Source organism: Schistocerca nitens, chromosome 7 (genome assembly GCF_023898315.1).
Source record: "Schistocerca nitens isolate TAMUIC-IGC-003100 chromosome 7, iqSchNite1.1, whole genome shotgun sequence".
In the NCBI taxonomy this organism is placed as follows: Eukaryota; Metazoa; Arthropoda; class Insecta; order Orthoptera; family Acrididae; genus Schistocerca; species Schistocerca nitens.
This window is the reverse complement of record NC_064620.1, coordinates 272,946,900-272,973,663: the sequence shown is the minus strand read 5'-3', so window position 1 is coordinate 272,973,663 and position 26,764 is coordinate 272,946,900.

The window sequence follows — 26,764 nt, the reverse complement described above, 5'->3', positions numbered from 1 at the left end:
CAGAGCGGTTCTAGGCGCTTCAGTCTGGAACCGCGCGACCGCTACGGTCGCAAGTTCGAATCGTGCCTAGGGCATGGATGTGTGTGATGTCCTTAGGTTAGTTAGGTTTAAGTAGTTCTAAGTTCTAGGGGACTGATGACCTCAGATGTTAAGTCCCATAGTGCTCAGAGCCATTTGAACCATATAAAAGGAAATGTGATTCTGCCTTTAGTAATCACAATTTTTCTTGTTTTGCTACCCATAAATGATCCAGAGATGTGAGTTTTAGGTCCTCTTCCCAGAAAATCGACGTCTGCATCGCAAGATATTTTCAAGAAACAGACACTCATCTGTAAATTTCAAGATGGAAAGACAGTGAATCACAGCAACATTATTCGCTTGACTCCGTGAGAGATAGTCACCATATAACCGATGTCGTAAGAACAAACCATCTTCTGTGATTTACTAGCTACGGTCGCAGGTTCGAATCCTGCCTCGGGAATGGATGTGTGTGATGTCCTTAGGTTAGTTAGGTTTAAGTAGTTCTAAGTCTAGGGGACTGATGACCTCAGAAGTTAAGTCCCATAGTGCTTAGAGCCATTTTTGTGATTTACTAATTAACTTGTTATTTGTATTCACAGTGTTTGTCCTAAGTCTGTATCAGTTATTTAATTACGAGCCTCCTAAAATTTGCCACGATTACCATACGATTGTCAATTATGAACGCCCTCAGAAGACGTCTGATTTTTCGCTTCCTGAAGAAAAATAAGGAACTCTAAATGTTAGTGTTACTTTGTAGTAACAATATGTAATTAAGAACAATAACAGCTATGTTTAGAATACTCGCTCTAAACATATAAAATTAGTATGTAGTGTGTGTTGTTTTCGTTGCAGATTACATTCGTAAGACCGATATGAGACAGATCTCCACGCCACTCTATCCTGCGCAAGTCTGATTCAACTAACACACCCTACGTCCACTTGTACCTCCATAAAGCCTTGATCTCTCCCAGCAACTTTTACCATCATACGTATTATTGAACTACTCAACCTTGGTGCCTCATGATGTGCCCTATTAAATCATCCTTTCTTTTCGTCGAGTTGTGGAAAAACTTCCTCTACTTCCCAATTCGATTCAGTACATACCTATTTAATCTTCAGATTTCTTCTGTATTTCAGAAGTTATTATCTGAACATAATATCGTTGTTGGCTAAGTAGCTGGGTAGATAGAGGCCACTTAAAATAATACAGAATCAAAAATATTACAGCCATCCACTGTGACTGCCTCTTGAAAAATAAAGCGCTGACTACAGTCGCGCGCGGTCAGGTGCTTTAGGGCTAGCTACTTCCGACATACAGTCATTTCTGTACACTCGTTTTCTAGTTTACGAAAGCAAACCTTTTTCGTTCAGGGAACACCTTTATCCAGTGTGGCCAATGTGGATAAAGGTGGTCCTTAAGAGTAATTACTCGCCTTTCTCTATTCTGTTTCCTCTGTTCCCGGTTATATTCAATTGTAATTCCGGGGTTTAGTATCATTTTAAGACTGTAAGTAGGCTGTTTAGGTTTGATATTGGGAACGCCACGTAGCGCTCTGTATGAAAATCACTGGTTCTGCTGTGTGCAGTCTGTGGCTGGTTGGCATTGTTGTTGGAATATTCGCCATTGTAGTGCTGGGCAGTTGGCTGTTAACAGCGCGTAGCATTGCGCAGTTGGAGGTGAGCCGCCAGCAGTGGTGGATGTGGGGAGAGAAATGGCTGAGTTTTGAGAGCGGATGATCTGGACGTGTGTCCATCAGAGACAGTAAATTTGTAAGACTGGATGTCATGAACTGCTATATATATTATGACCTTTGAACACTGTTAAGGTAAATACATAGTTTGTTCTCTATCAAAATCTTTCATTTGCTAACTATGCCTATCAGTAGTTAGTGCCTTCAGTAGTTTGAATCTTTTATTTAGCTGGCAGTAGTGGCGCTCGCTGTATCGCAGTAGTTCGAGTAACGAAGATTTTTGTGAGGTAAGTGATTTGTGAAAGGTATAGTTTAATGTTAGTCAGGGCCATTCTTTTGTAGGGATTATTGAAAGTCAGATTGCGTTGCGCTAAAAATACTGTGTGTCAGTTTAAGCACAGTCATTTATAATTTTTCAAAGGGGACGTTTCAAGACTATTATATTAGCAGTAAATTCCTGTGTTCGTTATTTCGCCTTGTGCCAAACAATGACCATAGAATACAGACAGTTCTTTACAAGTGCGTTTCTCCTGCTCTTATTGTGAAACTGGCGTTGATGACTGGCCCTGTTATGACTGCCAAGTCACCCGACCGGTAGCACTGTGGGAGCTTTGCTGCTTCAAGGGCCCTCGACAACTCCTAGTCTATTGATCGGAGCAGGCCCAGAGCCAAGTATAGTCGTATCACGTCTGCCGGTTTCACTGTGCCACTAAGACATAATTATGGAACGGTACTAGAAGGACTGAATTAAGAGCTGGGGAAGAAGGTAGGATGGGGGAGGGGGACAGCTATGATCCTCACAAGTAGCGATCTCCAGTGAATTAAAGCAGGCGAACAAATTGTTGCTTATGACGACAGTTTACAGTGCAATTAACCGACGAGGATTGGTGCCAAACGTACCAGGGTTCATTTCCAGTAACACCTTTTCGAAAATACCACTCGTCGATCCTGGTGGCATGACTCTCGTTCGCTTCACCTGCGCTTGTGCCGGTACGTATTGCGACTAAGTGGACAAAACACTTTTTCTCATTCTGCATTTACCCCTCGCCTGTACTTTACTTTCGTTTTACGTATGGGCACTTCGTCAAACTATTTGAATAACATTGTCAATAAAGAGTCGAACGGTCTCACACGTTTTTTACACCAACCTCTGTGTAAAATACAAACAACATAAACACAGTCGAGAAAGAAGCATATGCCATACATGGATTTACAGGAAGAGCCCTCAGAATCACACGCAAGAAATATTTAGTTTACAACACACTCTTTCTAGCAAATCTTGTGTGTTGATCGTCGATCGGGGAGCCTTACTAAGTAGGATTAACGAAAGACATAGAACTGATTCAATGATAGCTGCACGATTCCTCGTGGAGTTTATTTAGCTAGAGTGATTATGTAGCAGAAATGCTTAAAAACACACAGTGGGAGACAGTATTACGAAAGTGTTGGGCATCGCTAAGAGCCATACTCACAACTCAGATTTTTTATTGGCTAATGGGCTGCTTTCGACATTCGAGTTAACAGTAGTTTAGATCAAGGTGTTTTCCCACACATCAATTTAATTTTATACATTAAACCCAAAGAAATGTTACTGGCGAAGTATGTCATATCTTTGAGAGAATTTTTTTGTAATATACAGCAGCTGTATACCACATGCCTGATGCTGGGCACTTATGACAATCTATAATCACAGTGAAAAGTGGTTATCTGCCGGGTAGATACAAACTATAATGTCACCCCTACTGCTGCAGTAAGTAAAGGAATTCTTTTTTCGACACAATTAGCCATATGGTGATACATTAAAGCTTTGGTATTTTCTTTTCTCGGAGCCAGTACCAATCATCACGCTCCGGAAGATGTAACTTCTATAAGCCCCATCTGTAGATGAGCCTGAAAAGGCTTAAAAACTGTTATGGAGATATACAGTTTTTTAAAAATGTTAACTTTTCGTAACAGGGATTCACAGTCATGTAAAATGTTTTGAAAGACATCATGTTTACGCCAGTGACTGTTAAACTTTTTATTTCCACTATTGCAATTTCGGCCTTAGGCCATTATCAAGTACAGATGTTTTGGCTTTATACACGCTGACACATTTATATGTCGTTGTCATTTGCTGTTACGAATGTATATAACAGCAAAGGACTACGACATAGAATGAGTCAGCGTGTATAAAGTTGACATGGCTTAAAGCCGAAACATCTGCACTTGATAATGGCCTAAGGCCGAAATTGCAATAGTGGAAATAAAAAGGCGCAAACATGATGTCTTTAAAAAAAAATTTAAATGTGTTTTTTCGCAGTTTTCTGTATTTATATTCAATACGCGATCACTGGTACTAGAATCTTAGTAATGAATAGGCTTAATTAACATACTACTGCTTGCAATATATACCCCCTGATCAGAAGTATCTGGACATCTTTAGCGGACATTAATATCGGGTGTGACCACCCTTTGCCTTCAAGAGGCCTGAAGTCTGCTGGGGACACTTTTAATGAGAGGAATGGCATCCCGTCCTTCCTCAAGAGCACAAACCAGAGAAGGTTGGACGTTTGGACCTGGAGCGAACGTTTTAAATCATCCCAAAGGTCCAGGTGGCCTTTTTTGGCGGGCTAGTCCTTTTCAGGAATGCTACTATCCACAATCTCTTGCCTGAAATGTGCTGCTTTGTGATGCTGTCTCCGAACTGCTCATCTTCTGTACACAGTACAGAACGCTATAAAATAGGTTCATATCGTCCCACATTTAGCGTTTTCTCACGCGCAATATGGGGCCACACCCTAACCACGAAAGTCACCCCCCATTCCTCGGTAATTCACTGTTGGCACTGCACGTGATGCCAGGCTAGGTTCTCGAGGAATTCGACAAACCCAAACCATTCCATCGGTTTTCAATAGCGTATAGCGTTATTCGTCACTCCAAATCGCTAGTTTCGAGTCATCCACCGTCCAGTGGCGTCGCTGTGTGCACAACCTTAAACTACGTCTAGCATTAACTACAGAAGTGTGTAGGTTACGAGAAGCGGTTCGACTGTTGTATGCTAACTTTCATACTCACAGTATGAACTTTCATACTCACAGTCAATATGGTGGTGCTCTTGCAATGCTTGCAGCACTTTGGAACTCATGAGTGATTCCTTCCGCTGATTTCATGAGATTTTTTACAACCAGCCTCTGCAATGGTCAACCGTCCCCGTCCATCAAAACATAAGGTCTGCCAGGTCTTGGTTTGGCTGTGATTGTTCCTTCGCGTTTCCACTTCACAACCACCACATCAACAGTCGACTTGGACAGATACAGAGGCGTTGAAACATAGCTGATGGATTTGTTACTAATGTGACATTCCTTGACTAATCCACGTCCAATGGCACTGGCGTGTCCTGACCGATGCACTTTGCTGTCATTGCTTCCCTGCCTACAAAACCATACTAACGGCCTCCTTTTGTACTAGCGGATCCTCCTCTAGTGACATCTAGTGGTCAGTCCACATTACATATGGATGTCCGGATATTTTTGATAAGATGCGTATTGCGTATTGACCACGACGCTAAAGTTAAAGAAATTTGAATTCATGCAGGGGGTTCAAAATAATCTTATTCAACCCAGCGTTCGCACATTGATTTGGAAGAGGATAGAAACAGTATGCTACACTATGCACCTTTCGCCACACATCACACGGTTGCTTCCCGAGTGCAAATGTAGGCGTACCATACGTTCTAGGGTTTCGCTTTTATTATTCACACTGGCCTTTGGTTCAAATGGCTCTGAGCACTATGGGACTTAACATCTATGGTCATCAGTCCCCTAGAACTGAGAACTACTTAAACCTAACTAACCTAAGGACATCACACAACACCCAGCCATCACGAGGCAGAGAAAATCCCTGACCCCGCCGGGAATACGAACCCGGGAACCCGGGCGTGGGAAGCGAGATCGCTACCGCACACTGGCCTTTGTTTTATGCTAGCTCGTAGCAATTATTGCGATATCCGATTTCGATTCATAACGCATGAGCGTCGGTAATTAATACCGCTGACCGCAAACTCTGAAACAGCATGAAATATCTGCAGAAAAAATTGTATGCGTTGGAAAAATTTTATTCATTAAAATTTCCTTTAATCAACCTCGTTTGTTAAATTAAAGGTTTTCAAATAATCAGCACAGAACTGAGGCCGAGCTTTTGGTATTGGGCTTTTTCGCTGAGAAAGCTGAATATTACGACAGGCATTCTCCATGACAGCTGCTTCGGGCTGTGTTTGATGAATGATACTGTGTCATTTAAAGACGGAAAGTGATGCTGTAACGCCGATCTGAAATGATTTTAGTGTAAACAACTTCAACAGTTCGTATATGTGTACTGCCGGGATGAGCTTCTGGCTTATAAATTCTAAGATTTTTAGACAAAGAGAAAAAAATGGCTCTGAGCACTATGGGACTTAACATCTATGGTCATCAGTCCCCTAGAACTTAGAACTACTTAAACCTAACTAACCTAAGGACATCACACACATCCATGCCCGAGGCAGGATTCGAACCTGCGACCGTAGCAGTCGCGCGGTTCCGGACTGAGCGCCTAGAACCGCTAGACCACCGCGACCGGCAGAGAAAAACGACGACAAAAAATACTACGCCAAGAAAAAGTCTCGAACGTGTTTTCAGAATTTTATTTTTTTGTCAACTGGTTTCGGCCCTTTCCTCAGACCATCTTCAGGCTTTTCACCCGTATTATGGCTACTGTTGGCGGCAGACAGAGCGAGATCCGTAGGTCCGTAGTAGTACGGATGTCACTACTTCATTTTTTGTGTTCACTTTGGATCCACGGACGTGACAATGTTGTTGTTGTCGTTCGTTCTCAAAAGTAGTTAATAATTTTTAGATAACAACGCTCAAATTTTCATTCTTTTGATACAATTTACAGTCACACAGGTCACTCATAACATTGTTTGTTTGCATTCATTTGTTTATTCTTTTCTTTTTGTCAAAACAGTGATTTACAGCTTATACATGTACACCTGCTCACTTTAGCGTACTGTTAACACTTGTCACATATCACACGTAACCCATATATTAGTTTGTTGATATTTATTTGTATGTTCGTCTTTGGCCCACATTCACCTTGATTTGGCGCTTTTACTTTCACATTTGTCTACGCTGGTTTATTGTTTACACACGTCACATTTCAGTGGTCACACACGTTTTTATTGAATTTGTGTTTTGCGTATGAATGTTTGTGAGAGTGTGATAGTTCAACGTGTGTGCACATTCAATCAATTTAAATTGTTTTGCACTTCCTCTTTTTCAGATTAGGAGACCATATTTTGAGGAGGTACAGAGCTTCCTTGACGTGTTTTTAAATTGTATTAGAAAATTTCTACTCTGTCCTCAGTAAAGGAATGAGCGAGTTGTCGCGCTGGATGTGTTCCATTTGTGTTTAATTTTTCAGATGAGTATCTGGTCCTATACATTAAATGTCAGCAACATGCAACATGTCCTTAAGACTCATATTCATCAGTAACGTGGATGTGTGTGAATGTCTGTTATGATCCCTGAGGATGTTTGTGTGTTCGGTGGTAATTATGTTTCATTTGCCTTTGTTGACGTTGGTAAAGTTTTTATTCAGCTTAATTAACGCTATGCAGATAATGTAGACATATGCAAATAGGCTCTTGTATCTAGTTATGAAGGCACTTTGGCCGATATTATGCTTATTAAAGAGGGTTGACAGTGGTTGGGTACTAAATCCATTGGTGTTTAATTGCATGGAGTAATTTCAGGTGACGGGATTGAGTTTTTCTTCGGTAAAATGTTTTTTTGGGCAGTTTCGGCTGCAGCTCGGCGAAGGGAAGCTCGCCGGCCGTAGGTAGCGAAAAGGCCGCTTTAATGGTTTCAGTTGTGGAATAAGGAAGGGACGCAGACGCAGGTATTAGCGGCCGGTCTGCGAGACTCGCTCTGTGATTTTATGCAGAGGGTGGCAAGTTGGCAGACGTGGCCAGAACAACATGGGGTCCCGCAGCTGTGTGCAGAGAAATTCACTTAGCGGGCTACAGGGCTGCGGTACATCGTCTCAAGAGGCTTGCGACACAGTCTTATATAACTTCCTTAGCCGAGTTGCAACGGACCAGCGCAATGACAGTTGATCCCTGTGAATGAGAATGCATTTTTCAGATTCTGCAGACATCCATGACGATGTATTTCTTGGACATTCTGCAAGATCAGTTTCTGTAGGGACGGTGAAAACATTTTGTCTGAGTGGCTGAAATGGGCCGGCGTGGCAGAAGGACCAGAACACTGTCACCAGGATAGCTATTGCGTTTTTTAGAAGTCACGTAGCCACTCATGTCAAATGATTTCTGGGCATGACCGGCCATGAGCAGTGAAAGAGTGTTTTGACTGGGAATCCTTTTGGTGACATTGGAAGACTACTGGAGGGCATCTTGCAGCGACGCGGTGCATTGCTAAGTTCCACTCACCTTGTGGTGAATCTCTTCTCAGACGCACGCCTTCTTGACGTCGCTGAAATGCAGTTCTCAGCCGGACAAAACTATAGAAAAACAGTTGTACACTTCGTAACCCCAGACCGCACTAAATTTGTTTTTTAGGTGGAAGGAATAGTGAAATGAAACTACCTGCGAGCGTAAAGTTTCACTGTATTGCGTTAGGCTTGTATACACCCGTCACTGCCACGCCTTACTCTAAACTGTACATAGTCTGAAAAGTTCACACACACACCTCATTCATAACCATAGCCAGTTTCTGGTAATCCTTCGCCGTTGGTTTACAAACGGATTGTTTCTCTTAGAATTGCCCGCTCAAATGCTGCTAATGTCAGTCTCATGGAACAAAATGTTCAAGTTCGCGAGTAAGCAACACGCCATGCGGTATTTAGACATTTTAAACGTCACCAAAAGTTATAAATTTCACCCTGTGCATTAACTCGAAATCCCTTCCACACATTACGACACCTCTCAAACATTTTAGTACCGAGATATGACAATATTAATAATTTTTAACGGAGCACATATCAATAGGTCTGATCACTACGAGATCCAAGCCTCGACTCTACTACTCTCTCTATACAAAGGAAGCTTCTAGTTGCAAAAATATATGATAATTTTTGATTGGCAAAGAAATATCACAGCCAATCGGAAAGCAGCATCAAGCCCGCTCAATCCCGTGCATATATACTGGACCAATCAAAATACGTCACTGAACCAGAACAGGAATATACTATAACTAAATTTTGAAAAAAAAACAAAGATATAACATTAGTTCCCTCTTAACAAAACTACTTTGCCGAAATCATAATCTGATCACTACGAGACCCAAGCCTCGACTCTACTACTCTCTCTATACAAAGGAAGCTTCTAGTTGCAAAAATATGCGCAAATATGACAATTTTTGATTGGCAAAGAAAAATCACAGCCAATCGGAAAGCAGCATCAAGCCCGCTCAATCCCGTACCATAAACTAATGAAATAGTTTATAAAACATTCTCTGGTGCGAATGACTAACACACACGTCATTCTCGAACATTCCTCACGTGACCCGCTACATCTATTCACAGTATAAAAACTTTACGTAAAACAGTATTTCATATTTACACCTTCTTTCATTCTCATAACGATCCGCAATAATGGTAGTAATTAATAAACAATTAGAAAGTCAAACAAACAAAATCGGAAAAAAATTAACAGAATTTTGACTGCTGCTCCAAGACCTCCATAAACTAGTGACCTCTATCATACCGCATAGGAACTAAACACACTCGAACCATGTGACACCACCTGTCCTAGGCGTGACTCACGCAGCATATCCAAGCACCACTGTCATGTCCCATCTGAATAGGTATGATGCAGGCGAGTCAGTTGAACCATATGACGCCACCTGTCCTGCGCGTGACTCACACAGCATATCCAAACACCGCTATAATGTCCCATCTGAATAGGCATGATGCAGGCGTTACGCCTCTGTCTGTTCTCTGCCACGGAAAGCGATAGGATTGGAGGAATTGAATTCGCCCCTCTTCTAGAGGAGACTGTACTGAGAGAGGAGAATTAGGCGATTGGCATAAAGCAGTGCTGCTGCATTTCGGTTGATAGTTTTTAGTTTTTTTCAAAACTACTGCACATGATGTGTTCTTGTGAAGAAACTGAGCCGGACGGTGTGGCCGAGCGCTTCTAGGCGCTTCAGTCTGGAACCGCGCGTCAGCCACGGTCGCAGGTTCGAATCCTCCCTCGGGAATGGATGTGTGTGATGTCCTTAGGTTAGTTAGGTTTAAGAAGTTCTAAATTCTAGGGGACTGATGACCACAGATGTTAAGTCCCATAGTGTTCAGAGCCATTTGAACCATTTGAAGAAACTGAGAAAGATATTCGGGCTTTGGCTACGAGGCGAGTCTGATTGGTTAATTGGACGACAGCCTTGATTTGCATTAGATCGTAGATTCGTGTTTGATCTGGAGATGCGGTCGCAGACCCTGGGACGTGAGAAGGAGACTGAGGCCCTCCGTTGGAGTCGACGCAGAGGCGTGCTGGCTGGACAATTGCAGACTCTTGCAGCTGCATGGTGAGTATGTTGCTCAAGCGCATCAGGAACCATCAAGGTGAATGCTCAGTGTCCGCTGCGTGTTCTGTCAGGTAGGAGAAGTCACTGTTCTGTTTATGCATCTCATGCTAGCTTGCGCTTAGTGGTTCAGAAACACTGTCAACCAAAGTGGACTGTACATTTGTACTGCAGAAAACCGTGACTGGCACAATAAGTTTGAATGGTGCAAGAGATCACAACTAGGGCTGTTGGAAAATATCGATATATCGACACCGCCCTAACGTTTATCGATAAACGTAGGCGTTATAATACAACCGACATATAGATCTATCGATACCAAAATAGCAACATAGAGAGCCAATATCTATATTTCGTATTTTTTTCACAATTTTCGGTAAATATTTGAAGTTGTTCTTTTGAAACAATAGTAGAACATAATTTTACTTTGACTGTGTGAAGGAGTCTTATACTTTTTGAGCTTCATGACGTCCAGTCTTTCTGTTTGACTGTGTGAAACAAGTATGTGGGCACAAAAGTAATAGTCTGATTGCACTGGGGGGTGGCGCGGTGAATGGAATAACCAGATTTCTGATATGAAGAAATAGCATGTGCTATTTCTTCACATCGGCATTCTTCAAAACAGTTGCTGAAAATGACGGAAAAAAATGTAAATGACAATATTAGTCTTTATGGTGGGCAGAGAAGTGTGAGGGGAAATGCTGAAGTAATCCGCGTCCGGCGCTACGCACGGAAATTGCAATGTTTAACTTCACCAACCAATTTTGACACTAGGTCGCTGGCGTTGGCAGAAACGAAAAAAAAAAAAAAACATGGAAGTCGACATGAATTTTCAAGACAAATTCGATATGCGACGAAACCGAATGACAAACCCATCGGACATCTTGCACTGTGCCACTTATATACAGCTACCATTCTTAGCAAAGTGGTTATTGCAAACCATGAATGTGCATCGTTTCCCTTTCAGTTCTTGCTCTAAGGCTGATAGGTAGGCTGCTAACTTGTTGATGTACAGAATATCAAATAATAAATCAACACTTAAGTATACAGTTCTAAAACCGGCACTATATTTATAATGTCAGTCAATATTTACAGGGACAGATACGTCGATACTTTGTCTGTCGACCTACAGATACATCGATATTACTTTCCGATGTATCGGGGCATGTAAAGATGTTTTTTAAATATCCATACATCGGATTCCCGACATTTTTAAAAATATCATCAGGCCGCTGTTCCCTTGGTGGGTCGTGGCCCATATCCATTTAGAATCTGTATGTTTATTGTGTTCAGTGAAATTCTGATTTGTTCTTACTAGTGGCGTTCTGTGATTTGCAGTTCCCATTTATTGCAATAGTGTTCAGCAACAGGTGCCCTAGGTTGTTGTTCAACAGTAAAGACTACATCTGTAGGTGTGGTCCTGTGGGAACATGCAGTGAATTTAATTGGATTTTATCCATAATGGATACAAGGTCGTTTGTTCGTAAAATCTTAAAATTTTGATTCAACCAACTATTTACACTGTAAAAACCACTAAAATTTCCGTGTTTCGAAGTTCAACCTACCATCCTCAGAATTACTGTACAAGGAACCTCTAAGACCGACCCATACAAAAAATAAACAAGGGCAATATAAACAATAAAAAAATATCGCTACTTCCCCTGTAGCCGTGTTCTATTAAGGTATACATCCGCATTAGTGATGATTCTTTTTACCCGTTGACGGTGACGTGGATGTACGTCTTAAGATGAGACACAGCTGCAGGGGAAGCAGCCTCATTATTTTATTATTTTTATTGTTGTTATGTTTTATACTGGCCCCTCTTAGAAGTTTCGTGTACAGTAATTCTGAAGATGAAGGCTTGACCTTTTAACCGGCTAAATTCTAGTGTTTTTTACGCTGTAAATAGTGTTTGAACCGACATTTCAACATTAACAGTCAATTAATTTTAACTGTGACGCCGGCCGAAGTGGCCGTGCGGTTAAAGGCGCTGCAGTCTGGAACGGCAAGACCGCTACGGTCGCAGGTTCGAATCCTGCCTCGGGCATGGATGTTTGTGATGTCCTTAGGTTAGTTAGGTTTAACTAGTTCTAAGTTCTAGGTGACTAATGACCTCAGCAGTTGAGTCCCATAGTGCTCAGAGCCATTTGAACCATTTATTTTTAACTGTGACGTCTGTAATGGAGTTGGGGAATGTATCGAGACATAACAACCCCGGGAAATCATGACTGCTAAACGATTATAGACGACGTCGCTTACATCATTTCTCGACATGAAAACGGCTAATATACCAGGACACTGCATCGGTTTCGGTGACACGAGGGTAAGCAATTATTATCCGCAAAGTAGTTATAAAATTTTATTGTAATCAAACAGAGAACATCATTTTTCGACATAGTCTCCCTGCGTTTCAACGCACTTGGTCCATCGTTGTACAAGGTTCCTGCGAGCCAGGTATGCACCGCTTCTCTCACTGCTTCGTCCGAGGCAATTCGACGGCCCCTTAATACCTGTTTGAGTGGACCAAACAAGTGATAATCAGAAGGGGCAAGATCGGGACTATATGGAGGATGAGCCAGTACATCAAATTTGAGTTTCTGGAGCGTTTCAGCAGTGTGGGAAGCAGTATGCGGCGGTCATTGTCGTGCAACAAGACAACACCTTTTGACAACAATCTTCGGTGTTTGCTTCGAATTGCAGGCTGTAGCGTCGAATGTAATTGACGAAAGGGGAAAATATAAAAATATAGCAAATGAAGCAGGCGAAAGGGAATGCAGAAGTAATAGTAATGACAAGACGTGCAAAATGGCTTAGTAGTAATGGCTAAAGGACAAGTGCAAGGCTGTAGAAGCATCTATAACTAGGAGAAAGGTAGCTCCCGCTTATTGAAAAATTAACGAAACCTTTGGAGAAAGACAAGCAGCTGCATGGACATCAAGAGCTCAGATGTCAAAGCAGTACTAAACAAGTAAGGGAAAGCTGAAGGGTTAGTGGTCCGTGGTTCTTCATACACCGCTCTGAGATGTAATACAGTGACGCTTATGGGATTTTTTGCTTTTGTAGTAAGTAACTCGAACGCCACGTACATATCACTGTATCATTCCGTAGATATTTTTAATTAACTTCACAGGTTGTATTCTCATGTTCGCTCGATTAAGGCATAAACTTCCTTTTTATTAGTAGTAGCCAATAAATTTAGGGTTTTGATTACCTTATTATGATCTTGCTGATTCGTTGCTATAGTAACCCACAGACCTTCACTTCATGCAGACCCGACGCAGCGTACAATCTTCAACTAGTGTAAAATGACTTACGTGTGAACAGGTAGTATTTTCATCCCGTAATTTCAGAGTGCACTAAATGTGTCTTCAAAATTCACCGTGTCGACAAATTGTAGTAGTAATTAAAGCGTTATAGACAAGTACAGTTTCTAGTACTGCTTAATCCAATCTCATTAAGTGTTGTCATAAAACAGCATCTTCCTAAGTGTTACAGATAAACTATAATGCTCTCTGAAAGTAAGTGATTTAAATGCTACCCGTTCACGAGCAGGCCCCCTTCGTTAAGCACAAACACACTTTACCCTGTGCAGTTAATCATACAAAATGGGTTTGATTTTAAGATATTACGACTGCCCTTCCGTATGCATTACAATACTCAGCATTAATAACTCATTTATCGTAATATATAGCAACCAGTGATATTAGTAGCTTGTTGAATTCAGCTCAGCTCTGCACACTTGTTGAAATGGCCTGACGATGGCACCGGAGAAATCTTCGGAGCATATTCACGAAGAAGGATTATGTTCCAAGTAAGTGTTTAATACATGTGGACGATAAAATAATACATATGAAGGCACTTGTTCGGTTCTTAGGAATGACACTGGCTAGCATTTTTATACCTTAATTGAAACTAGTGAGCAAACGCTTAATACCTATCGATTGCTTACTGCAAATTGCGTGGAGGTGTGGCGGTGGGGGGGGGGGGGGGGGGGCATCCTTCAGTCCTGCGGCTCCTGCACCGCTCCCTCATTAGACTTGATTATGGATGTACGAGTATATACTACAAATACACGACTTGGAAACTGTTTGGTAAGTTGGACAGATTTCAGAACCGCTGTATACGCTCCTTCTTAAAAGTGATGAATTCCACACAACAAATGCACTCCTGGTGGAAGCGCAAGAGATGCCCCTCCATATGAGGAGGAAGATGCTCATAGAGTGATACATAATAGAGAAATTATCATGCTCACAGCATCCACTACATCAGATTTTACGATTGTTCCGTCCTCCCCCAAGAAACTGGGCCAAAAAGCCTTTTGATTTCATTTCGGCACACAATGATTTGGCATATGAGTGCAGAGATATTGCCACAAGTACGCAGTGGTTTGTTTATTAATATATTTCGTCATCAGGGATCGCATCTCATTCCAAACGACAGATGGAAAGTCTGATTTCTTGGAGACAATTACAGCACTCCAAAGACAAGTGAAGCAAACAAGACAATGGGTAACGTACATATACACAGACAGATAAAAGACAGCAGGCGAGACCAACATAGTAGTGGTATATTTAGTCCACAACTGCAGATAGCTCAAAAATATAAGTTACCAGCAACTACCTCTTTCTATCTGGCTAAACAATTGCAGTATTACAGGCGGTACAATGTTGTATGAAGCACAAGCACACATCCTATGTAATTTTCTCAGACTCGAAAAGTGTACTTGAAGCAAGTATAACATCTCAAAAACCACCAATGAATACTTTCTCCAAGTTCGTTATTGGAACTAAAAGTACCACAAAAGACAGAAAGAAACTGCAAATTGGCAAAGCAGGCTACGAGCAACCGGACACCCCTAGACAAAAAGTTTTCCTATACAGAATATGGACAACTTATTCGAAAAAGGGCATTCGAATCCTGGCAAAAAGAATGGATGCAGAGCTCACGACACAAGGGATGTGACTATGCGGAAATACAACCGCAAATTCCGAAACGACTTTGGTGTGAGACCGTTTATGGACCCTGATAAGCGACGTCCACATTAAGTAGAATAAGAATCAAACATGGGGTATTTCCAGAGCATTTATACCGGCTGCATATAAACCAAGCACCTGCCTGTGATTGTGATGACAATACTCAGGGAGATATGAACCGTACATTATTTCAATCCAGAAAATATAGTGTGGCTAGGAACAAGTTTTTAAAATTTGTCGTCAAGAATAAAATCCTGCAACCAGTGTCAGTCAGGTCCTTGCTATCGGAACCCAACAGTAAAACCAGCAAGGAGACAATCGAATTTATTTGTAATGGACAGATAAAGATACATAGGTTGATAGTAAACTATAAGGAAAAGTAACGGCAAAGATGCACCGAAAGAAGTGGACACTGGGTGAACAAAGTCATTATTATTATGCGGTAATGAATGGAAAAAACCCTCCGTTCTTTTAAAACGTAACTGTCAATTTATGAAACATCGGTTGGTTCAAAATCAATAGAAAATCAGCCTATACTTTGGAAAATAAGCATAAACCGATTCATCAAAATTGGAGAATGCTTTTTTATTCCAGTATCTGATTACAATATCAGTTCTTTAGACGATGACCGGTTTCAGTCCGTAATGACCATCCTCAGATCTAAAATATATAAATATATACATCTAGTGAGCAGTGTGTCTTTTAACATAAAACAGCAATATGTATCACAATATACTGTCATACAACCAGGGAAATGTACAGATAAAATATGGTATAACGTACCTTTTTTACACCATGTCCTAAAGTGATACGGCCATAATGGCATCGTCAAAACATATAAATATAATCAGCACAGCATCGTCATATAGATCCAAAATACGGTGTAGAATAGGCCACATCGTCCACATAGTGATTATTGCAACTGGCTACTGAAGTACAGTAGCAACCAGAAACCTGTTTGCCTACATCCTCCCTAGATGTCGCTACTGTGGGCTTACTTAGATGTAGTCATCATTTACGCAAAAACATAATCTGATAAAAACACATTAGATAAAATGCATGTAGCAGACTTATTAAAATTGATGACTATCACAGAAACCAACTTTAGGACATGGTGTAAAAAAGGTACGTTATACCATATTTTATCTGTACATTTCCCTGGTTGTATGACAGTATAATGTGATACATACTGCTGTTTTATGTTAAAAGACACACTGCTCACTAGATGTATATATTTATATATTTTAGATCTGAGGATGGTTATGACGGACTGAAACCGGTCATCGTCTAAAGAATTGATATTGTGATCAGAGACTGGAATAAAATAAAGCATTTTACAGTATTGGATCACTGTTTGTATACGCGATTATGACGCAGTTGGTGAAAATTTGAGAAATAACATCGCATGTGATTCTGTAGTGTGCTTTCTCTAATTTCAGGGATACTTTGCTGACTCAACTCTTTCGTGTTAGATTTAAAACTTCATTTAGAGTGGATCACTTCAATACAGTCTAAATTATCACATGATTACAGTTAGGCAGGAAGATGGTCTTCAAGTAAAGATCAAAACCTTCTGAGTAATTTTTCACACTTTTTAAAATATTTATTACATAGACTTCTTCACACACTGTGACGAACGCCACATTACTCCTATTTCTCGATAGTTCTTATCTCAGCGTGGCTAAGGATGGACGTTAATTGAACAGCTTTCTTAATTTTAATTTTACAATTCTTAGTACATTTTGTTCGCTTGTCTTCGCTGTTAGTGCAGGGTCTGGCGAGGCGTGTTACTTCGGGATGTCTTCCATAGCACTCGGCTATCGAGTGGATACCAATGGGGTCCTGCGATGTTTTTGTTTTTTTCCCAGACATGGAGATTTATCCTTCGGCCTCCACCAAGCCCCATGCAAGGAACATGAAACATGAGGAATAAAACACATATTTAAAGGATCACATATTCATACTGAAATATATACAAATTCTATTAATATTACAAACTTTATTAATATCTCTTTGAGCCGGCCGCTGAGGCCAAGCGGTTCTAGGTGCTTCTGTCTGGAACCGCACGACTGCTACGGTCGCAGGTTCGAATCCCGCCTCGGGCAAAAATTAAATGAGAACATGAAAAGTAGTGTTTGGGTAGCACAATAACTGGCGATTTCCGAAGCAGAGAGGATATAAAACGTAATCTGCCGATAGTAAGAAAAGCATTTCTGACAAAGAGAATTTTGTTTACGCCTACCCGTACTATTTGTGAGTATTATTTGTCTGTATGTGGAGGTACTCTCAGGAACTATTGAACGGAGTTTGATACGGTTTTCGCAAATAGACTGATCCACGAGGTAGGTTTGTAAATATCACTAAACAGTTCGTCCGGTCATAGATACATAGTTCTGCCAATCTGAAGCCGGGTGTGAAGCTAATCTAACTTGTTGACATCTAATATAAATACATTTAGCAATGTGTGTATCGTCTATTAATCTTAGAGCACACATATGTTAGAAGACAACATATTTTACTAAATACGAAGCAGGAAAGTAAACAAATCAATTAACGCACAGTACAGGGCTCAAACTTTTGTTACCGTCTAAGCTTCATTTGACAGTTTCGAGTCGTGGTAAACTTTTTTTGTCATGTTTCATGCGAAGACCTGAGCCAAATGCATTCATGCTGGTTAGTTACCTTGGTAACTTATTAATCTTCTTCAGAACACAGGATAAGTATTCTGCGTATGGACTCAGTCAACAGCTGTACGTGTAAACAGTAGCTTTTTGTGAGCGGTTCCGGAAGTGGCGTCAAGAGGTAATGGAAGTTGATGTCACCTTACCTGATCACCTGCAGATAGCACGCTTATACAAATGTACAGAACATTGTAGTTAATATATATCTGAGTACACTGCCTCATCTACATTCACGTTTCCTCTGAGAAAAAATGTAAAACTATGATTCAAATAACATACACTGCTGGCCACCGTAAATGCAACACCCTGAAGGAAGCATCCGAATCAAGTGAAATTTATACCATGGGTTTGCAGCGATGAGATATGCAACTGATTAGAATTTCAGCGCAGACGCACATCACGCGCGCCTGTGGCGCCACCTCATAGCGCCATTTAAGGCTTGGCGATTTCGACGAGTGTACGTTCGGCACGTGTGTTTACCTTGTGGTTGTTTCACAAGACGATCAGTTATGCCTCGTAGACAACAGCGAACATCGTTTGATCAAGTATCCGAGTTGGACAGAGGAAGGATAGTGGCTTACCGAGATTGTGGATTATCATACAGAGAAATCGCTAGTCGTGTTGGACGAAACCAAACAACTGTAATACGGATATGTGACCGTTGGATGCAGGAGGGTACGACGGACCGACGTGGTCGATCGCATTCACCTCGGTGCACCACTGCACGTGCTGATAGGCAAATTATGCGCATGGCAGTGACGGATCGCTCAGTGACATCCCGAACCATAGCACAGCACATTGCGTCTGTAACGCATCATCCAGTGTCTGCGCGTACCATTCGACGCCGTTTACAGCAGAGTGGTCTGTCCGCAAGACGTCCATTGTTTCGTCTACCATTGACGCAGAACCACAGACGTCTCCGTCGCCAATGGTGTGATGACAGACGGATGTGGACGGCAGAATGGAATGACGTTGTCTTTACTGACGAGGCACGCTTCTGTCTGCAGCGCCACGATGGTCGGATTCGAGTGTGGAGACACCGTGGAGAGAGGATGCTGGACAGCTGCATTATGCACCGCCACACTGGTCTTGCACCGGGTATTATGGTATGGGGCGGTATTGGATATTACTCTCGCACGCCTCTAGTACGCATTGCCGGTACTTTAAATAGCCGGCGCTACATATCCGAGGTGCTGGAGCCAGTTGTCCTTCCTTACCTTCAGGGCTCGGCCACAGCCATATTTCAACAGGATAATGCGCGACCACACGTGGCACGCATTGTCTAAAGGTTCTTTGTCAATAACCAGATTGAATTGCTTCCCTGGCCGGCTCGCTCTCCGGATCTTTCGCCGATAGAAAACATGTGGTCCATGGTTGCTCAACGAGTGACCCAGATTACATCCCCAGCTGCCACACCAGATGATCTTTGGCAACGTGTGGAAGCTGCTTGGGCTGCTGTACCCCAGGAACACATCCAACGTCTCTTTGACTCAATGCCGAGACGTGTGGCAGCGGTGATCTCCAACAATGGCGGCTACTCTGGCTACTGATTCTGGCAGGAACCACATGTCACAGACGTCTGTAAACGTAATCATTTGATACTTGGTCAACATGTTATCTACAAAATAAATTTTGTTGTGGTACCTCTTGTCTTTCTTGGTGTTGCATTTACGGTGGCCAGCAGTGTATTTCCACTACAAGATTTAGATGACAGTCGTGCGATTGCATCATAACTTTACTCGTATTTCCGTTGCCTTCTCTCTAGTACGTGTCCCTTCGCAATGTCCTAGCCTGTTAGCTAACCATAACCAACTCAAAAACTACGAACATAGAGCGTCTTAACTTTTTTCTATCCTCTGAGCGCATATCAAACTCGCTCATCACAACAATCTGAGAAGACATTTTTGTAACCACGTTAGTGTTACTTCTGCTATGCACGAGAATGTTGCAGTTCTCTGGTGTTTCCATGTAAGCTCTGCTGGATTCAAAGCCATATTATGTAGCGCCTTTAGTTTTTTCTCGCTGGAGGAAAGAAACTACCATAGTAAACAGTTCTTTCTTCAAACCTCTGTCTCCTTTACCCCAGTTTCAATAACTTACACACAAAATATGTTTGAAGGACACTGGTATCCTCCCGAATCTTAAACGGCATCTCATCAATCAGTTCAGTTCGCTTCATTTATATCTCGTACATTAACTGAAAGCAAATATCACAAAGTTCAGAATGATTAAGAAAGGATAAGTCCCTTAAAAACGAAATCGAATGGTGGAAACACAAGAACACATTGAGTGCCTGTGGATGACGCATTGATGACGCTTTAAAAAAAAACTTGCTGTGTGGGCATTAGCTGCTCAGAGTGAACTGTTTCGGGGAAATTAGGAGGAAAGGTACAATTATCAAATCAAAAGTGCAGACTAGAAACCAGGAAAGGTAAATGAGGAAATAATGCATCGTGGAGATAGTGAGGGACGTAATAATGTCCAATGGCTTAGCAGAAGTGGAAAAATACTGTATTGTATAGGGTATAAAGTGATGGACCCTAAACCAAGACGCAACTATATATTATCGACAAATCTTCGGAAGTGGACTAGGGTTGGGCAAAATAACATGAACACCTGTGAAAAGTGAACAAAGCTTTATTAGCAGGCTTTTGCTTAAATTATCGCTTGTATTCGACGTAGTATCAACAAATACAAGTTATGCAGAACATACGAATACGCAAACGCCCCTCCTTCAACAAGATGTCTTCAAGTAGAAAATCGACCTTGCTGCTGTGTTCTTGTATTTTGTGTTCCCATCACTCAGTTAATAATGTACGAGGTGTAAACGAAGAGGACTGATTTCTTTGATAAGATACTGTGTAGAGTCTCTGGAGGAAATCAGTGTCGCTCAAAAGTTTGTGCTGTGTAATCTACGGTTCGGCGGTTCAGAGGTACATGGTGCGACAGATGCTGGTCATAATTACCTGTACGACTCCTCATGAGGTACCTCCCCACCTGTTCCTCTTTCCGCACTCGGAATACTCCCTGCAAGCGAAGACGAACCCCGTGAAGTGGATTTGTGGACACGCAGTTCAGTACTTGTTTGATTTTTGTCCATTAATGAACGTCATCGTGCAGTTGTCTGTAATCCGAAATAAAGATATTTTTTCTCCAATTTCCTTCGTACTTTCTTTCTTAACTCACCCAGACTTGGGGTATTACTGCAGAGAGGAGTTGATCCAGGCCTTTACCAGTCCGGTTATCCGTTGGTCATCGATAGTCTCAGCGTCTGGCAACTTGCAGTTCCGTTCTCCTCGCAGCGTCGTTTTCCTGTTGTTCTCGGTGGTAATAATAATAATCTAAAAAATAAATAAGTAAATAAATCATTGATGTTCTTTGTACCTCTACTCGACGTTCCTACAATTTCCTTGGTTCCTGGAGGGTGGGAACTGGATATGGTGGCCAGGCTTCAGTTTGCGACCTCTGCCCAATTTGCCCCCACCTCTCAATTTTGGCGCCTCGGAAGTTCCTATGAAAAAAAAGTGGTAAAGTGTCAGGCTAGAACACTAAATGTCGTCGGTTCGATTCCTGGTCAATTCTAGGATTCTTATCTGCCACTTATCAATTCTTTCGTCTCTGGCAATGTTTGTTTATGTGAAAAATGCAGAACTGCACCGTGGTTCGGAATCGACGCTAAACTGAAGCTCCCCATATAATTTGCTGGGTGATTAAGTTCAAAGATAGGAGAAATGGAACAGCATAGCACCTTTAACAGGGCCACGCCTACGAAAGCACTTTGGTGATAAAAACAGACTTAGGATTGTTGAAAGCTTTGCTTTAACCAATGGAATTCCAAGAAAGGAGAGATTGTCCTCCAAACGAACCCACAAAGAAGCAGTTATATTCAGATCAGAAGACTGAGGGACCACACAAAGAGCTGTGGAAGAACGCGATGCAAATGGAGCCCCAGAGCATCAGTTCCCACTGCTTTGAAGATGGGACGCCGAACGTTAACATAAAAGGCAAACATATCAATTGGTCGGGGCGATTTCTCTGATCAGACGGCACTTTCATATCGTTGTTTCTTACATTTTATGTGCACGTGGCACTAATTAAGACGTTTCAGTGCCCTGCAACGATTCTGAAGCAGCCTCTCTACCGTGAACGTTTGCCTCATGCTGTACATGATGACTGATTCCTGTTGATATGTCCAGAAAATAGGAGTAAGTTATAGAAAAAGGTGGGTAAGGTACTAAACGTACAAGAAGCAAGAGGGGAAAATAAGAATCGAACGCCAAGAACAAAGTGCTCGGATTAGAAAGGGTACAAGACAGAAATTTAGTCCTACCGCCCCTACTGCTTGATCTATACAGCGAAGAAGCAGTGACATAAATAAAAGAAAGATCCAGGAGTGGGATTAAAATTCAAAGGAAGAAATACATCAGTTATACGACTCGCTGATGGTACTGCTATCAATAGGAAGTGAGGACCTGCTGAATAGAATGGCAGTGTAATGAGTTCTCACTATGGACTGAAAGCAAACTGAAGACGAAGGTAATGGGGAGCAGTAGAAATGGGAAAAGCGGTAAGCTAAAGCAAAACTGAGAGAGGACTGGCAGGGGCACGAAGGCTAGGTGTAGTGAAGGAATTGAGGTACCTTGCAAGCACAATGATAAGAATGAAGCAAGGAGGACATAAAAAGCAGACTAGGGCATGTGCATTGTTGGCCAAAGAAAGTCTACTAGTCTCAAACATAGGCCTCAGAATGAGGAAGAAATTTCTGTGAACGTACGTTTGAAATACATCGTTACATGTAAGTGAATCAGGGAAAAGAGGGAAAGAGGGAAAGAAAAGATAAGCGTCTGATATGTGGTGCCGCAGAAGAACGTTGAACAAAATTTCTTCCATTTCACCATCTCGGCTGATACAGCAACCTGCGTAAAATTTGAGATAAAAATACACCCCTGGTAGCGCTGTATTTTTATCTCAGACTGTTCAACATTGAGATTATAAATGAGGATGTTCGCTGCAGAATTGGGAAGGGGAAGAACGTTAGGAAAATGTTGACTAGGAGAAGGGACAGGATTACGGGACATGTATTAAGACATCGGGGATTAAATTTTCATGGTATTAGAGGGTAAAGACTGTAGGAAAAGGCAGACATTGTAATACTTCGGACAAATAATTGAGGGTGTAGGGTATAAGTCCAACTCTGAGATGAAGAAGCTGGCACAGGAAATGGATTCTTGGCGGTCACATCGAATCATTCAGAAAACTGAAAGCTGAAAAAGGCCGCTTCACATTTCTTTCTCTGTCAGCGTCCACATTCGTCTAGTTTTGTTATTGACAGAGGATGTTTTTCTCTCTTTGATGATGGCTGCCATTACGGTCGGCCGTTATTGCTCCCGACAGCAATAAGAATGGCCGTTTTCGTTACCGAGCTTCTCACAAGATGTGCCTCAACGATAATGCCTCTAAATATTATGGCAGACTAATAACAGTGTTGGGCTGGGATCGCGTCTTTCGCGGGAACGTTATTATCGACAGAGCTGCTCAGGCACGATTCATGACCCACCCTCACAGCTGCTGTTGCACCAGTGCCTCTCTTGTACCCTCCAATCTTCACAGACGTTTCTCCTGCACAGATTGTGAGTCTAGCTTTCCTGGAAGAGAGGTTATTACGAAGAAATGGCTTAACCACAGCCTGGAGAACAGTTTCCAGGACGAATCTTTCACTCTGCAACATCAGGAAAGCCGTTAAATGAGTTTAAGAACTCGTAAGTGGCCAGCATGAAGTCATTCACTAGAACTAATCATGTATATACAGATATACAGGGTGCTTGTGTAAGAGCGTGCAGAAATTTAACAAAAATATGTTCAAATGTGTGTGAAATCTTATGGGACTTAACTGCTAAGGTCATCAGTCCCTAAGCGTACACACTACTTAACCTAAATTATCCTAAGGACAAAGACACACACCCATGCCCGAGGGAGGACTCGAACCTCCGCCGCGACCAGCCGCACAGTCGAAATTTAACAGGACACAGAGGATGCTCCACTGAACCATTTGCGATAGAGAACTTGGGATCAGAGAAGCCAGCTGAAGGAGATGATAAAAATAAAATTACGTTACTGTGTACTTTTTTATTTGAATTAGTTACAGTTAGCTGCAAGTACCATCACTGACACAATGAACGTACCATTGGTACTTGTATTGGTACGTAGGAAAAGCCAACGATAACCAGTGTAAGCGCCCGCGAAAGATGTATTTTGCTATGCCGGAAGGCGAGAACAAATGATAAAGACCTCATTCAATTTTTTGTCACCTTATGTCTTGAGTTCTCGTGGAGAGAAGACGTGTTTATATATGAGATGCGTGTACACGGCATCTGAATAATAATTTCTCTCAGTGCAAAAATATGAGGCCCCATTTATTTTCTTCCGCGCACCACGAATAGTTCATGTCACACCTGTTGCCTGCATATGAGGAAGAAGTCCGATAAATGAAAATTACATTACCTACACGGTCAAGAATGAAAAGTTTTGCGGCGTCGGAAGAATAAGCACCTAACAGAAGTGTGTAGATCTCGACAACATGGAAATAAGTTCAACATAATACGGACGCAAAGGAGAGAAGATATAAAGTTAAAGAATTTGGTCATTAATTGTAGAACAAAATAATTGACGTCTGGTTACAAAGAAAAAAATTGACTTCCTTATTTAGGTATTTTTATTATTAAATTTGCACATAATCTAACTTACAAAATGTGCTGAAACTGACGGCCGTCAACCTCAATGCAAGCGTGACTCAGTGAACAAGATTCTGGCGCAGCCTGACATATATCCCTGCTGTGTTTCGAATCACATCACAGTCAGCTACAATTCTGGCAACTAATTCCATCTCCGTATCCACTAAGGTCTCATACACAAATGACTTTATATATCCCCATTGGTAATAAAGAAGGGGATTCATGTCAGGTGACCTCGCAGGCCACGTAATAGACCTCCCCTTCTAATCCAGCGATCAAGAAATACAGCATTGAGATGGTTGCGGACATCTACACTGAAGTGAGGCGCTGCACCGTCATATTGTATATACATTCTCTCACGAACAGCAAGAGTACGTTCTCCAACAACTCAAGTAGAAGTCTTTGCACGAGCCTCAAGTACAGTGGCCATTGAGACGGCCAGGTAGAAGATATGGCCCAATGAGACTGTAGCCTACAATGCCGGCCCAGATATTCATAGCAAAACGTGCTTGATGATGTGACCCTTACTACAGGGTGAGGGCTTTCCTCATCCCGCACATGGCTGTTCGAAATACCATCACGGTAAAATGAGGCCTCGTCAGTAAACAGCACGATTTGGAGAAAATCTGGTCAGTCAATCCATTGTTGGAGCAATCCCTGACACAAAGCGATCCTTGGTGCAAAGTCAGTCACAAGCATTGCTTGGACTCGTTGTGGGTGATATGGGTGGAATTGTTGTTCGTGGGGTAGTCACCACACGCTAGTATGTGCAGCGCACATCTCAAGCGCGATACGAGACTTTAAATTGGGTCCTCTGCAACACATTCCAGCACCTGCTCTTCAAAGTCGTGTGTGCGCGTGTTCCTCGTGTTTCCAGGTCTCTCGTTTCTTCTTCCCAATGGATCAGTTTCCCGCATTCGCTGATCGACAGAAATAAACACTCGTCGTGACTGTTATGAAATCATTCCCTGTAGAGCATTTCAGCAGCGAGAGCATTGCAACGTACTTCTCGATACACACGGTGGATGTCAGTGATTTCTGCGAAACTGTACTGGTACTGCTCCATCGTATTGTCCTGTACGTCTCTGAATAGCACTGAGTAATGAATATGTCTGTCGTTGATTCGTAGCACGATCTGTCATGGATACAACAGAGCCATCTTATCCGTATCATAACTTCCCAGTAATCAGGCTCGTCCTCCTTGTTTCCTTGCAGGAAATAAAAATGTACATGTAAATAAACAGCATAGTACATATAAACTAGTACACATGTTAGTTGTAAATAAGCAGGCAAACAGTATTGCTAGACAAAGAGGTAGGCCAATTTACTTCCGTATCTCCGTAAGCTGTCTTCTCCGACCCCAGGTTCCTTACTTCAAATTGTTTTATGGAGCATTCTCTACGTCCTGCTACACTTTTCCACGCTCTTACGGAAACACGCCGTATAGCCTGTAAACTGACTCGTTCAACGTATAATACGTATATTGCGAGTATTCTATGGCTGGTTCCACTTGTCACTTCTCATTTTCCGCTTCCTCCGATCCTACCATTCTCCCTTTTGTAGTCCTCTGACATCCGTCGCGTACCAGACATTTCGATCCCAGATCCTCCTAGGTCGCCCACGCTTTCCTCTTCCCGCTGCGTTCTATTGCCACACTTCCTTTGCTCACCGACTATCCTCCATCCTTTCTAGACGTCCATACAGCTTTAGACGTGTTGTGTATATTATTGATTTATCGACACTCATAGCCTCTCTTTTGTTGGTATTAGGTACACAAGATGCCACAATTTCACCTCCAAGAATTCATCTCTAGTGCAAGCAAGTTGTTTCTCTGACTCTAGTTTACTTTCCATGTTTCTGCTCCATCCATACCGATGTTTTCAAGAACCGAACGATATGTAATGTGTTTGGTCATGTTTGGTTTTTTATTATTCTGAAGGACCACAAGTTCAGTTGTCGCACGACCCTCTTGCCCTTCCCTATTTTTTTCAGATATTCGGTCTCTGTAAAAGTAATTGTGAAGCCACCGTCTTTCATATTGCTTTTGTAACTTCTGTAGCATCTACTTAGCGTTGGTGTTATAGTACAACCTTGGCGTAGTAGGGA